This window comes from Mustela lutreola, chromosome 6 (genome assembly GCF_030435805.1).
Source record: "Mustela lutreola isolate mMusLut2 chromosome 6, mMusLut2.pri, whole genome shotgun sequence".
NCBI lineage: Eukaryota > Metazoa > Chordata > Mammalia > Carnivora > Mustelidae > Mustela > Mustela lutreola.
In genome coordinates, this window is record NC_081295.1 from 102,474,821 (window position 1) to 102,491,739 (window position 16,919).

At 35.5% G+C, this 16,919-nt stretch overlaps 1 protein-coding gene across 2 annotated transcripts in view; it reads right to left on the minus strand.

The window, feature by feature from the left end:
* Window positions 1-16,919, minus strand: part of BMP5 (bone morphogenetic protein 5) — a 115,677-nt gene that overhangs the window by 58,603 nt on the left and 40,155 nt on the right. The window lies entirely within an intron of this gene.

A 16,919-nucleotide genomic window follows, 5' to 3' on the forward strand; every position in this document is an offset into this window, starting at 1 on the left:
TCATACGAATTCCTGGATCTTAAATAGAAAGGCTATCCAAAAATATTTTTAAAAGCAAAGGTTGTAAAATGATTACTAACATGTATCAGGTACCAGAACACAGAAGGGTTCATACAGGAATTAGAAATAAGTTATAGAAACCCCCAGGGATCCAGGTGAAGTCAGGGATGAGATTTAGCACACCTGAGGGAGGAAAATAGGAAGGAATGAGAAACTGCAGGCACATAAGGACCATGTTTATGACATTATAAAGGTCAAGTAAATAAAACAAATTCATGTTCACAAGAAAGAGTATTCCGAAAATGCCTTCCCCAGAAATTTTTTTTCTCCTTTTAGCAAATAAAATGTTCTTTTATTTTAAAAAATAGCACTTTTATTACTTCTTATAGATTGTTTAGTACAACCTCCTTATCCATGGTGCAGCATAAAGCCATCCAAAGACATCTGTCTGTTCTTACTCAAAATACAGGGAAACATATTTTCCCCCTTCAATAACCTTCCTGCTAAATGAAGTCAGAGAACTTTTCCTCTTGGGAACATGATGGAATGTTGAAGAATTCAGGACAGTAAGTGTCAGGCATATTATTATATAACCTGGCTTTGTAAAATAGAGTGTCATTTCATACAGTCTATAGCCATTGGGCACCAAACGCCTTCTTAAGGAATTACCTATTCAAAGGACTCATTTTTTTTTAGTACTGCACTATCATTTGATGGAGTTATGTTTCTCAATATTGGTAGCTTTCTCAAAATCTCCATTGCCTAGGATACTGTAAGACAGGATCACAAAAGTCTCACTGCAAAGCACTTTGCACAAGGTATCTCATAATTACAGCCTGTAATAGCACTTGTGCACGTTCTCAGTGATGTTTCATTGCCAAAAATTTGTTACAAGAAGATCAAAATTTTAAGTTCAATAAATGAATTCACAAGTTGAAAAAATTGCATGAAAATATGAAAATATCTTGAGAGGGTTCATTAAAATCATATCAACACTGCTATAAATATCTGAAACCTGGGGTCTTAAACTAGGGGAAAGATTAATATTAAGGAAGAGAGAAGAGGGTCATGACCATCCAGGAATGACTGTGGAAGCCAAGGATGCTAGAACTCTGTGTTCCTCAGCCAGATGGGTTCCATGTCTGTGAGGAAGCTCGTGACAAAGAAATGCATGATTTGTTGCCTTATATACTTCAAAAAAAGTCTTCAGTTTATTTTCCCCAGGAGTAGGAGGTTGTTTAGGAGAGCAAGGAACTCATTTCCATCTCTACCTCCCATAACTAAGCCAGCAAAAAAAAATATAAGCTACGTCTGGGGGCACTTTGTCCTGGGAGCTTGGCAAGGATGGTGCTCTTGGGCTCTCTGGCTGACATCACCTCATATGAGTCATTTTTTTTTTTTTTTTTAATATCACTATCTTGGTCCTAAGAGAGGTCTACTCCCAGAGAGATCATCCATCAACTTTTCCCTAAATAAGGAAGATAATCTCATTTTTAGGATGCTTTTTAGTCCATAATTTAAGCCTCTTTTCTGTCTAAACTTCTATTGTCAATAGAAGGCACTGGTACGAACACCTCTCCCATGGCTCTGTTTGCCCATTCTCCCAACTCGGCTGTGTGAAAGGGAAAGTGCAAGGGTAGAAAATGCCTGTAAACTGGGTATCTACTAATGCAAAGTGCCTTAAAACTTGTCGTGTTAAAACTTGACACAGCTTTTGTTTACAGTGGACTGAATTTAATCCACTGCAAACCTGTTCTTTTCTGATCCTGATTTGAATGAAGTAGATGATATTATAAAACAGAATTTAAATAGCCCTCATTATATTCTGGTCCTGTTTTAAGCATTGTATTAAGAGTAACATATTATACTTTGTAACAACCAGTGAGGTAGGTTCTACTATTATCTTCACATTGAAGATGAGTAACTGAAGAGACAGAATAAATACCCAAGAATATGAATGAAGCATTTGAGGCCACCAAGGAATGAAATCTGAAATCCCAGATACACAAGCCGAAAATTCAAAAAGCTCTGAAAAATGAATATTTGGCTTCAAGTTAATTTGGCAGAAGAACTGGAAATTAGCTGATCTGAGGCAACTTAAAGTCTCTATTTATACTTTATATAAATATTTATTACTTTGCTGGAGAAACGTTTATGTGTTTGACTAGATTGCCCTGTTCCAGACTCTGCTTGAGGAGTTGCATATTTTTTCATAAATGCACCAACCAGCCATCAAAAATACATTTTTCTGTTCTGAAAATCAATATTTAAAATTCTAAATAACAGTTGCTGTGTGATTTTTCATTATCAATTTTATATTTGAAATTTAGACACCCCCTCCCCCAAAAAAAACCCAAACTTACAGTCCTCAAAATAAAGCCTGAGACATGAGCTTGTTAGGATCCAATCTAAAGCATGCACCTGCATAATGCAAATAAGTACTGAATTCATATTATGTAAAGTCATCTACTGTTCTGGAATCCCCTGTGAGATGTTAGTATAATAAGGTGGAAAGCTAGAATTTCAGCTGTTATTCTAAAATTTCAGTTTTCTAATCCAGGCTATTTAACCTAACCCCTTAAGGGGGCAAATTTTCAAAGAGTTTAATAAAATTCTATATTAAATATACCACACAAAATAAAGTTGCAGTGCAGATTTGTCTAGTGAATCAAATTCCTATATCCTATTGCTTTGAATTATAATTGCACTAGTAAATTTCATGGGACATGTTGGAGTGAATAATGGAATAAAATGTGTATTTATATAGCCATGCACTCCTAATGATGCTCACCAATATTCACAAGGTAATCTCAGTTACCTCAAAGAGCAAAGCTAGGGAGGTGTCAAATATTAATACCCCTAATTTAAGAATAAGAAATTGGGTGATGACAGCTAGGTGGTAACAGATGTCTGTCTTCTAAAGCTTATTATAAATCTTTGCTCAATGTCCATACCACCTACGTAATGATATCCTACTGTTCTGTACTTAGAGACTAGTTCATAGCTAGTATATTTATACAATGTTTCTCAAGCAGTATGCAAAAAGGTGGAGAATAAGGGCTTGATCAATAATGGTTAATTAGCATCTAATACAAACAACACTTGACCCAAAGAAGTCTAAGAAATACTGAACCAAAGACTGGATAACTGGATGAAAATCTGATTTTGTCTCTTCACAAAGTGCCGTCCTGCCACATTACCTATCAAGGAAAGGCATAATAATTTCTCTAACTCTCATTTGTTTGGCACATGCTTCATCTAATCTCAGACCTTTCTTATGTCTCTAAGTTTCTATAACTTGCCCAAAAGCCCACTATGAATAATTGGGAGAGAACAAATTTCATTCCACAGTCAAGAATTCAATTCCCAGGGTGCCTGGGTGACTCAGTCAGTTAAGCATCTGCTTTCAGCTTAGGTCATGATCCCAGGGTCCTGGGATGGAGCCCCACATCAGGCTCCCTGCTCAATGGGGAGCCTGCTGCTCCCTCTCCCTCTACTGCTCCCCCTCCTTGTGTGCTCTTTCACTCTCTCTCTCTGTGTCAAATAAACAAATAAAATAAAAAAAAAAATTCAGTTCCCAAGTCCTCAACAACATAACACTGTTTGTTTTTCTTGGATGTAGTTTTGTTTGTTTTATCTCATTCTCACTCAGCAAAGTTGATCTTTTGAAGCTTTCATTTTCCTCTATGTTGCTCCTACTCTACAGAAGATGTCATACGTTCTGGATTCTGCTCATTCTTCTAGAACTCAGTCCCTCCAATCTTTATTGTAGTAAATGTCATGTTATAGTCACTTATTTAATATTGATGCAATTTCTTTTCTAAGGAAATTTTTATGAATAAGCATGTTATTGTAATTATAATGTGAATTAATATTATGTAACATCTGTATTAGTATGCAAGATCACCCTTTCACTACAAACATATTTAAAAATAAATGTAACTGACCAACTGGATCTTTCTATATTCCGATATTTTCTTCACCAGACCTATTACCAAAACTACCTTCCCAATATAGATGAAAAAGCACATACAGACATGTTTTATATATTTAAGTGTAAGCTTTTTATAGGTGATATCCCTGCTGTGTTTATATCTGATGATTTGAGTACATATTAAGCATGGTTTCACCATATATGCAGTGTATTATAACCCACTGCAGTTATAAATGACTTGGGAAGCTTAAAAGACAAACAAATAAACAAGAAAAAAATAAGAAACATACAATTTTTGTTTTTTTAATTCATATTGTATTAACTATTTGGTTCTCTCAAATCACTCTTTAAGTTGAATTTGTTAAACCCACTAACTGCCATAAGATTCCTCAATCATTTTTATCATTTCTAATAAAATCTGTATTGCCAGGTGAAAATATGTCACTCCATAAAATCATAATTACATTTCTATTGTGTTCTAGAAAAGACTCTCTTAATCACTGGACAAACAAGAAACAAACAAAAAAACAGAAACGAAGGCAGGAGGTTTTGCTCATTGAAAGCAGATCCAGATTGGTCAAGGGGATAGAATTACACAGGTCAGGAGGTTGACCCTTTTCTGTAGTGAAGACCCTTCCTTTATCCCATACCACAGATGCCCTTTCTCTGCTGGGAAGTGGAAAGGAGAGTTTGGGAACACACATAAGTAGATTAAAAATGCACATCTGTATCGATCGATTCACTTATGAAAATTGCATTTAAAAAGAGAACACAGGGACCTGCCCAGACTGCTATTTTCATATCTGCCTACATATCTAACAAGGTCGATAGGCCATGTTTTGCTAATCGTCATAGAGTAGTATACGAGTGCCACCCACTCTTCTCCCACTGCCAGTTAGGATGCATGCTTGTTTGGAAGATTGCTAGGTGTACGCCAATGAATGTCACCGTAAAATTTAAATAAATCTCCCAACATAGGATTGTTTACTTAATGTGACAGGATGGCTGTCAATAGTGTGTTCTGCAAAAATTAAAAGCAGTTGCTTTCCTGCATATATATATATATATATATATATATATATGCAGACTCAGAGAAACCACCAAAAATTCAGCAAAATTGATAGTTCACCATTCAAAACACAATCACAGCAATGGTGGTGAATATTCTCTTCTAGGAAGCAGGTTGTCTTCTATTCCAAACACTTGCATCTACGTGAACTGCCTGGAGCAACCAGAAGCTCCCCTATGCTGACAGAACCAAGAATTTATTATTATTATTTGGTTCTAAAAAGTGGCCACATCAAAGCATCCAAGAGGTAAAATGTGAATCAAAAGATTCACATTCTATGATTCATGGGCTGACAGTACAACGAAACAGTTAAAAGAAACAGAAGCACCAAACTACATTCTAAATGCTTTAAATCGCCAACGTTTCGCAAAGATTAAGCCTCTCGTGTTTAAAGACAGACACGGGACCCTTTTATTGCTGAGGTATGACTTAACAGAAGTTCATGACTGATTGCAGTCCCTCTCACTCCCAAACAGACACCTCTCTGAATGTCTTTATCATTAGTAGAGATTGGATGGAAATGTTCCGATTAAAGATTTTCATGTCTACCATATCTGAAGAGTAGAATTAATTGCCAGAGGATTGTAGTTTTATCTCTGTAGTGATTTATCTGCCCTCTTCAAGAGATGCATTCGTGGGCAATCAGTCTCAATCTCCCACACAAGGGCTATAACACGGAAGACACAAATAGAATCAGTAGCTGCAGGGCAAAGATAGTGTCCTCCCAGGAGCCTTGCCAGCTGTTGAAAGAGTACAGATCATGGTTTGCTGCTGAGTGCAAAAAATCATTAAGCGATTACTCATAGAATTATTACTTATCTGCGTTGCATTTTAAAGTAAAAGGAGGAAAAAAGGCAAAGATAACATGTGACTACCCAGAAGTATCACTTCACAAGACATCCTTCACAGACTAGTCCAGTGAGAAACATAAACTGGTCCTAGAATGGTGTATTCATTGATTGGTGAGCTCACACACACATGCTCCTTTGAAGGGATAACCATTCCAGAGAGTGTGGTAAACTCCAGATTCCAAAAACCCTAAGAGCCTCTTAACATCACAGTCAGGTTTGACCTGAAGGAGAGAAAACTATCTCCCTGAACTTATTGTTTCAAAGAACAATTCAATTGGCTTTCACATGTTCTGTAGTTAAAATGCTTTTACTTGTTTTCATAAATGCTTCCTGAATTCAGTTTTATAGAGAAGGAAATCTCAAAACAAAGGTGAGATGGCTAAATACTTTAAATATTTTAATGAAATGGCTAAACAAATTGGTTTCCTGAATCAATTTTGAATACATGTAATTTTGAAATTTGTAAAATTTAATTAAGCATCCAATATCTAAATGTTATTTTGCTTTAAAAAACATAAGTGACTTAGGAACACAATTCAATCTTGTACAAAGAGAGCTTGGAACTGGGGTAAAGATGATGTGTGTTCAGGGCACCTGGGTGGCTCAGTGGGTTAAGCCACTGCCTTTCGCTCAGGTCATGATCTCAGGGTCCTGGAATCGAGTCCCGCATGGGGCTCTCTGCTCAGCAGGGAGCCTGCTTCCCTCTCTCTCTCTCTGCCTGCCTCTCTGCCTACTTGTGATCTCTCTCTGTCAAATAAAAAATAAAATCTTTTTAAAAAAATGATGTGTGTTCTACTTGCCCTCAGACTGGAGGAACCCAGCACTCAGCCCTCAGTAGTTATCTAGATTACTATAATGATAGCTTTACAGATTAAGCATTGGCATGAAAATGGATATATTGTATAATAATAAACTATAATAGCAATGTTAAGTCATTTTTATTTGATAAAATTAATATATTTCAATTTTTTTTCCCCTTCTCTCTTATTGGATGCAGTCCATCCCCTGGCTGTCAGAAGACTGCTTTTCTTTTTCTTGTCTTCCACATATACTCATCTTAGTTATCCTAAAAATAGCTACTGGGCTACTTTTCCATTTTATTCAATCCCAAAATATTTATTGGATAACTGCTATGGGCCAAATCCTAAGAGCTAAGGCGATCTAAGAAGAAAAGAGATAGGAGGTCAGGATGAGAAAGAAAGACACGGAAAAGTACAATTTTGATACAATTGTGTTGAGGCTACGGGGGATGTGTGTAATATAAGGCAGTATAAAAACGTAAAGAACAACACATTGTATGTAGGAGGCTGCAGGAGGAGATCATTTTGAGCTTGGTCTCAAAGAAGTTTCATCAAGTAAAGGGTTCATTTCAATGGAAAGAGATTTGAAGGCCATAGCCAAAGTTGTGAATAATAAATAGTTCATTGTCATTGCACAATATGGAGTCTAAGAGGTCAGCAGTGGGATCTGAGGAATAGTAACAGTTTCCTGAGAACGGATCAGTATTTTCCACTCTTCCCATCCCTTTGGGTGCATTATGTCTTCTAATAATTAAAGACAGGAACTTATATTTTTATAATCGATATCACAGGCTAGTATATAGTCAACACTCAATTTTGAAAGAAAGTTGGGAGAGTTAATGATGCCTTAATAATCCTCTCCCTGTCCTAAGTTGATGGTTTTCTTGACCCTATTCTCTAAGAGGCTTTCCCCATTTTCAGAACTTCAAATCCAACTTTACTTCACATCCCCAGTTCCAGGGCACCTTTTTTTTTTTTTTTTTAAAGATTTTATTTATTTATTTGACAGAGAGAGATCACAAGTAGGCAGGCAGTCAAGGGCACCTTGACTCAGGTCATGATCCCAGGGTCCTGGGATGGAGCCCTGTGTCTGGCTCCCTACTCAGTGGGGAGTCTGCTTCTCTCCCTACTTATACTCTTTCTCTCTCTCAAATTAATAAATAAAATCTTTTTAAAAAATCTCCAGTTCTAATACCACAAACACTACTTTGAAAATTTCTGTCCATGATAATTTCTCCTGCTGAGGACCCCATAACACTTTTTCCTGTACCTCCCTTTAGATAATGGACATGACATAATTAATTGTGCTGGATTTGAAGTAAGAAAACCTTGAATTATGGGTTTTTAAAATTCATTATAGTGGAGTTAAAAACTTTCAGGCTAGAGTTAGATTTACCAAACTTAGTAAAGAGTGTGATATTAGGAAAGTGATTCAACATCCCTATGCCTTTATTTATCCATCTTTAAAATGGAGATAGATAATAAAATGGTCTACTCCAGTGTGTGGTAAAGGTTAAATGATATTTCAGAGAGTCTTAGTGTAAGTGTCCAGAACACAGCACGTTCTCAAAAAGTGGTAGCTATACTTGCCACTTTCATTGTAATTATTATGTCACCCATGGGTAAGACATTTTAGAGAAATATCGTTGTTTTCTTGTTTTGTTTCTTATCTTTATATTCCTGCATAAGTGCCAAACAGAACTTTGTATATGGGGAAATGGTAGATAAAATTTAAGTATAGAAAATTTGCTACCTGTCCTAAAAAACACAGCCTTTTTGATTATCAAAATGTCACTGTATCTGGAATATAGGTATCTTAATAAAGGGGATTAATATTATGGGTTTTTAAAATTCATTATAGTGGAGTTAAAAACTTTCAGGCTAGAGCTAGATTTTTACAAGAGTGGATAGAAAACAATTGTATTTACTTGATACCTTGCTTGGCTATTTCACATGTGTAAAGTAGAAAACACATTGTACATATTTTGACATTCACATATTACCCATAATCTAATCAAATTTACTGATTCTGACACCTCTCTTTTAAGGGAGTCTGAGAGTCACTTAGTTATTTTTTCCCCCTGAGGACAACAATGCATCATAAAGCACAGGAAACATTTTGTTATTGTTTTTATAAGAAGTTTTTTATACAAGAAATTATGAGTTGGAATTTAAAATAAATGTTCATCTTTTGTGGATTGAATATTAATATTTAACTTCAAAAACTATTTAGGGTAAATACAGAATACCTGTCTAATTCACTTTGTGTAATAAGAGTGATTATTTAATGATGAGTGTGTATATTTAGTATATAAATAATGGATTTCCATCACGCTGTGTACAAATATTTGAGAAAAGTTTGTGTTTGTCTATAAGAACTCAACAGAAAAGCACAGCTGTCTGATAATCACCTCTTGGTAAATATTTAGTTCTTGTGTTTTCTTTAGTAGAAAAATCTGTGGGTTTTATAGATTGCCTGGCAGCTAGAGGTCAACCATTCTAATCTCACCAGATTTCACTGAATGACCTCGTGAATTCTTCTGTTCTATCAGTAAAATAAAACAGTTGATTTTTAGCCATCCGAAGGTGACAGAGGTTATAGTAAGTTGGATATGGCAAAGAACCTTCCTTTACATCTTGACTACAACGCTATGATAGTTTATCTACAGTGAATGCTTGTGGTTATCTGACAAAAACAGGTCAAAGGTTTAGAGAGTTTTCTTCTGAAATTGCTCAGTGCCTTCTCTAATGACTGATAATTGAAAACAGAGACTGGAACTATACAATGTGGTGGGTGACAGATAAGCAGTAGATTAATGTCAATACTTGGTTAGGAGACACTAAAAGGTCAGGAGTCACAGGAATTAGCTATTGTGCTACTGTGACAAGACAGACATCAAAAGTCTATTATCCCTTCAACAGCCCTTCCCCAAGCCTGAAATCTATTCTCACTTCCTTTGGTTATAATTAAGAGATAATTTTGATCTCATTGTACACATTATGTCAAACTGAAGGCCCTCGCCCTAAGTGAAACAATTGTCAGGGTTTTCATAGCTTTATTTATATAATAATGATTTTTTTTCATATCACAATTTTAATGTACTCATTGCTCCTTTCGGAGAATTTTAGAAACCTTGTATCCAGCAAAAAAGAATTATATTTAATGGGAAGAAAGAAAAACCAGAATAAATTTGTTTGGAATTTCTCTACGGGGGTAAAATGAAGTTTAAAGCAGAGTTTACAGAGTATGAAGGACATGAGAATTTTTATAGCTGAACATATAAATGTCTTTCTCAAATTTAGTGCTTTAGATTTTAAATTGATACAATACCTTTAATAGAGTTCACTCAAGTTCAATCTGCGCTTCAGTCTGTCATTTCTGAAACAAAAGCAAATTGAATTGCTGCCACCAAATGGGTTGCATCAGTGAATTTTTGTAGGTGGAAAGAGGTCACAGAGAAATGTGATTGTATTTAATGACATATAAGGCTATTAGAGACATAACTACATAGTTTACAGGTTTTTAAGAAAAGGAATAGAATGATATATAGAATATATTACACACGTACTCTAGGTAATATAAGGGTAGCTTATCTATCTGTCTGTTTAGGCAAGGACCATAAGGAGCCTTGGTAGCCCCTGTTTGTTTCATAAGAAGTGTTTATTTGCTCTCTGTCTCCCTCACTAGATTTCAAACTTGATAACAGCAACACTTTTGCTTGGCTCATTGCCATACATTCCATTCCTACCTCAATCTCTGGCACATAGTACGTGTTCAATATGCATGTGGAATGAATGAATATAGGAATATATAGTTAACTTCTGGTTCTCTTTTTGGGTTGTTGGTTGTTTCAGGAAGGAGATTATGTAGACCCTGTTACTCCAACTTAGCCAAAAGTAGAATCCTTCAACCATTTATTCTTAAATGATTCCTGCCAATATTACAATATAGTATTATTCCTAACAATATATTCCTTTTTTTCCCTTTCTTCTTTGAGGAATTCAAATAAACAATGATAAGTTAGAATCTCAATGCCATATATTTGTTTTTCAGTTTTTACTAGCTATCTTAAAACTTAAAAATATATGCTAAACTAATAGAATCTCTATGATTCTTAAATGGACATATTATTCTTGGGGAAGGAGAAAAAGGTAATAGAAAAATTAAATAGCATTGTTTTCATTTTATGGTTATTAATAAAATTGTATTGAAAATAATTTCCAGGGGCGCCTGGGTGGCTGAGTGGGTTAAAGCCTCTGCCTTGGTTCAGGTCATGATCTCAGGGTCCTGGGATCGAACCCCGCATCAGGCTTTCTGCTCAGCGAGGAGCCTGTTTCCTTCTCTTTCTGCCTGCATCTCTGCCTACTTGTGATCTCTCTCTCTTTGTGTCAAATAAATAAATAAAATCTAAAAAAAAAAATAAGAAAATAATTTCCGGTATTACTCATGTACTTTATAAGTTCAGATTTATTTAGTTTTTGAATATAATTCATATATTCTCTTTGATTTTCCTCTCTATAAAAATGCTTAAGAATTTCATTCTTCCACTGTATATATATATAAAATATATAACCAAGTCTTTGGTAACATGTTCATAATTGTTTAATCTTATTTCAAAATTACTGAAAACAGTTGCTCCCTTCGAAAATATGTTTTGTTTTTGTTACTTTTCAGTTCAAAAAATAAATACTATAACTGCTTTTATTTGTTATTTTTGTCTAACATCTTCCTTGAAAGTTAAAGTTTATTTCATCCATCTGTACGTTGACAGATAGTACATAACTTGCTTAACATTTCTTTATAGCACATTATTAAAATGGTGTTAGATGAATCTATACATTGAACTAAAAGATGTTTTCTATAATTGGAGACCTACTTCAGAACATGTGTTAGATTTAATAAAGATGTAACAGGTGCCAAAATCAATAAAGAAATCATACGATCTTTCCACATTTATTGAAGGAGACCACACTGTAACTAGAGCCAAGGGACCCTTAGCGGTCTCAGGTCACAGAGTATTCATAGGAACAGTCTCATATTTTGGTCGATCTGGTTTCACACTCCTGGGCTTCTCCTTTGTATTGGGATTTGGGGTCAACCACAAAACTCAGAGCAAAATTCATCATTGAGCAATATCTGGTTTTGAGTTCAAACTATACAAACCTTCCAAGTTTCTTAAGATGCACACCTGGAAGAAACAATAAGTCTGAGATCCAAGGCTGGCTGTCTCATTTTAGGTTCAAATTTAACAACTTCCTGAGTCTCCAATCCAACTTTATATCAATTATCAGAAGGTCTGTATCCTAATATTTTTGTTGCTAAAAGTTTGACATGTTCCTCATTATTTAATAATCCATCCAACTAACTTATATGTACTATTTCATAAAGAACCAAATTCAGCAAGAGAAAAGCTAAAGACCAACCTTATTTAAACCACATATTACTCTAAAAGATCAGGAACTGATACTATCTAGTACCTCCAGAAATGAGTAGGATGAGTTTGGGGTTAAAATAAGGACACCTGGGGCACCTGGGTGGCTCAGTCAGTTAAATGTCTGCCTTCAGCTCAGGTCATGATCCCAGGGTCCTGAGATCGAGCCCCACATCAGGTTCCCTGCTCAGCAGGAAGCCTGCTTATCCTTCTCCCCCTCCCCCTGCTTGTGTTCTCTCTGTCACTGTCTCTCTCTAGCAAATAAATAAAATCTTTAAAAAAAATTAAAAAAAAAAATAAGGACACCTGAGTACTAGATGTTTAGGAAGGAGGTGGACTCTTAGATTGCTCTCCACATCTGCGTTGCTCAGTGACTGCTCTTCCTCATTTGGTCTCAGTTTGGAAATTTTCTGGCAAGAGGAAATGGTGGTATCCACAGACACAGTGAGAGTTTGGTAGTATAGTGAGAATGTGGTAGTATACTGAAAACAAAGAAACCAGACAAACTTAAGAATACTGAATGCTGAGTTCCCAGGCCTCTTACCCCTATTTGGTTCCCATAATGTTTGACAGCCAGGCTTATAACTTGCAGACAAGAGAATTGAAGAGTCCTCTCATTTGAAATCTGGCCATTCCAGAAGAAGGACTAAGTCTCCACAAAATGGCAAAGCAAGAATATCATAAAGAGAAAATGATACTGACAAGTTCCACCATATGTGAAAATCTTCTAATCAGCTTTTTAATCTCTCACTATGGACTAAAAGCAGGGAAACAAAAAGATCACTAGGTATCTGAGGAAATTCTCTACCTTTAAATAGAGAGACAAAGTAGCTCTCTAAAAGAGGAATTTGAAGGAACTTACAAAAAAAAAACACTACTAAGAAGCTACCATAATATCCTTTGAGAGCTAAGAGATATTATATTCATGAAACCAGAAGATGCTGTAAAACAAACAAACACATAGTCATTGCTAAAATATCTCTTGTAAATAAGGCTAAAATCAATCTCACTTTGAAATATTAAATTGAAAAAATTAATATTAATATTAATATTAAATTAATATTAAGTTGAAAAATTCTTCAGAAAGGAGAGCAATTAGTCAAAGTCAAAGGAGTACAAAACAGAACAGGAGAGGAAGACTAAATAAAGAAAGGAGGAATAAAAGAATGAGTCCAGAACTGGTCCCAATAGTCATGATTCCATAAAGAGAGATGCAGGGAAGGGAGGAAATTATTGAAGAATTAATTCAGTTCACTGATAAAAAGCGTAACAGTCTCAGGACTGAAAATGTCTGCTTTGTGAAGAAAGATTCTCTGAGGTCCCAGTGACAAAATACAAATCACATATGTAGGAAACCATGAATCAAAATGGATGCCAGCTGCTCAAAAACAACACTGTAATCTAGAAGCCAAAGGGGCAAATGCCTTCAAAATCATGATGAAAAGTTATTTATACCCTACAATACCAGACTCAACTAAATTAGCCATCAAATATGAAGGCATAATAAGGATACTTTAAGACATGGAAGATATTAAAAATCTGATTCCCAATAGAATTTCTTTGGAATGTCCTATACAAGTTGTACCACCAAAATGAGGAAGTAAGCCAGAAAGAAAATGAAAGCATGGGCCATAGGAAAAAGGAGGTTTAGCACGAGAGAACCAAAGATAATTTCCAGAATGATTTTGAAGGGAGATCTCAGGATGACAGCTGTGCTCCAGGCACTAGGTTAACAGCCCATCTTAGGTGTGACTCAATAGGACCATACATGAAGGCTAACATTGCAAAGACGGCATTTCCCATTAATACTGTTCTTTGAACCTGACAAAGTCTAGGTGAGCCCAAACCAGACTAGTACCTATAAGTAGCTTTCTTAACATATATTTATAAAGTTCCTGCTCTCTCCTGAAAGTCCCACTGCCTGGGTCCTCTGAGAATAGTCACTTCCTCTCACAGTAATGTTTTTTTGTCTTTTGTTTTCTTTTTCTGACTTATTTCTCAAAGCTGGTTGCTGACCATGGTGGGCCTAGATGTTGAGACTATGGAAAAGCTCATAGCTTCTCACTATGTTTCAATTGACCTGGCCTTGCTACACTCCAACCCCCCACCCCACCCCGCAACAAATTCCCAGGGCACTATCTCCTCAAAAAGGGGCCTTTAAAAAATGTCAAACAAACTAAACCACAATTTTATTCAGAGTGTTTAGCTCAACTTCTGGAAACATTTACCTAAACATTTTACTTAAATAGCTAGCATGGTGCTTTGTTTTACTTTTTATAGCAGTTGGCTTTATGTTTACTTATATGTGAAATACAGCTGATAAAATACAAAATATGCAATCAAGAAAACAATAATGTATCTAAGTTCATGCATACAGTAGTAATTCATAGAGCAGTTTCAAATCGAGATCTGCCCCCATCAGGGTACCTCTTAGGAAACTTTCCAAGAAGCTACAAAATTTCTTTTTGAAATTTTATATGTATGCTCTGCCTCAGTGCTCTTACAAATTTCAAAAGTCTACTGTCTCTCACTTTTCCTGTGGATGTCTTTCCCTTACAAACAAATCATAGTGATTTGCAATATTTAAAGCTAGGGAGCATTTTCAGTAATCCTCATGGTATTGAGTACTGTATGGGATGTTTAGACACTGCAAAATGCTAGTGTTATTTCTACAATCATATCTAAGTATTCCATGAATTCCTCTTGTTTAGAAACAGAAAATACCCTTCAAGTTCCATTTTATTTTCTCACCCCTTGATATGTGATCTCAAGGGAAAATCAAGCGTAACCCTGAAAGCATATGAACATCACTGAGTGGTCTGCTCCACATTGCTCCTAATACACAGTGACAATAAAAGCCATATCATTCCTATGATATGGTTCGCATATTTCCAGTTATAGCGATATTTGTTCCTTTTTGCTTTTGAAGGAAACATGCTAAAGCTGAAAACAGTGATATGACTCTTCATTAAACAGGCGAGAACTAACAATGATAATGGAAACAGTTAACAGGATTCATTTGAAAAAGACACTGAAGGCATTTGAGAGAGTAAGGAACTGGCAAACTCATTAATATTCATTTCTTAATGAATTCAAGTAAGGGATGTCAGAATATGTAGGCAAAAGAGCAACCTCAGAAGAATAAAGCAAAGTCTGTGGTGTTCAATATGTTAATGATGGTGCAGAAATTAGAACCTATAGTGTATCTCCTTCTTACTCAAAGTCATATGGGATATTCTATATTTAGTCATAAAATCCTAATGAATTTATGAAGCTTAGATATTAATAATGTTAGAATGTTTGGAGAATCAATGATAATGATTATGAGATTATAATAACTAACACTTACAAAACAGTAGGTGACATTATGCTAAGTGTATAACATCTTGTCTAATATAGTATGTATTTTGTGAAAGATGGAAGAGAATTTCAGCTAGCACTTTTTTGACTGTTTATCCTCCAGCCACCACTTTAGGTAGAGAATAGTGGTGGGAACAGAGGGGAGACAGGGGAAGTAAAGAAAGTTCTTTTCCTATAGGCAACTGGCTAACTGCTCTCTGAGGTGTTTGGATTCTAGAAAAAAGTAAAGATCGCAGAAAGTAATATGAAATTAGAGTTAATTAAATTAGAGCTTTTTTTTTTTTTCCATCAATAATAAACATCTTGCTTGTTAAAATATGAAACTATCGGGCTGCCTGGGTGGCTCAGTGGGTTAAGCCTCTGCCTTTGCCTTCAGCTCAGGTCATGATCTCGGGGTCCAGGGATCGAGCCCCACATCAGGCTCTCTGTCAGCAGGGAGCCTGCTTCCCCTCTCTCTCTCTGCCTGCCTCTCTGCCTACTTGTGATCTCCATCTGTCAAATAAATGAATAACATCTTTTTTAAAAATTAAAAAAAATGTGAAATTGTTGGTTCTCTTAAAGCCATTTTAAAATGGCTAGATTTCAAGAACAGGTACTTCCTTCCCCTCTCCTTGAATCCCGCCTTTCATTTACTCCTATTTATATTCTGAGAAAAGAATTAAATAAAAGTATATGTTATCTACATCAGTCTGATAAGTAAAATGACATTCTCAGGTGTTTAACATTGCTTGCCTCTTGTCTCTAACATGGAAGGCTGCCTTTATCTTTTTAAGATTCTGAATTGACTCAAAGGAAAATTTACACTCCGCTGGTCCATGTATTTCTTTTTTTCAGGTCTATATTCCATTCACTGAGATTATGTCTGTAAAAATGCAATCAACTACCATGTTGTTGAAACTTTGCATGTGGTAGATATTATATTGTGTGTTATGGGGAATACAACTCTCCAAGAAAAGTAAAATTCACAATTTATGTACCCTCACTGATACATTTTTAAAATAAAAGACCATGTGAAATTGACAGCACAGATGAGCTTTCAGAAACAGATTCATAATATACCAAACAAATGTGTAAAATTCAGGATGCAGTTCGTTTGAGGTAACTTTCTTTGTGACTAGAAATCTCTATTTAGTAGTTTCGACACAACTCCATTTGCAGGGAAGCATTTACTTTATACTTAATATGCCATCTAAAATATAATTGCAGGAGAACCAAGACCCATTCCGCAAATCCCACCCCCCCCCCCACCCCACCAAACTCCCTACAGTAAAAAGGTAAGAAAATTCAAGATTTCATCAAAACCTTACAAAAGCAAGTAACGCGGATGGGACAAAACTTCCTAACTGATTTAAAATGCACACGTACAGGAAAACATTGACTTGGTTAAGCAATGTTGCTTTAACCTTTACACAACATACTATCTTGCAAATAAACTCAAATTGCAAATCTTCGTATTTAGTGGCACTTATTTTA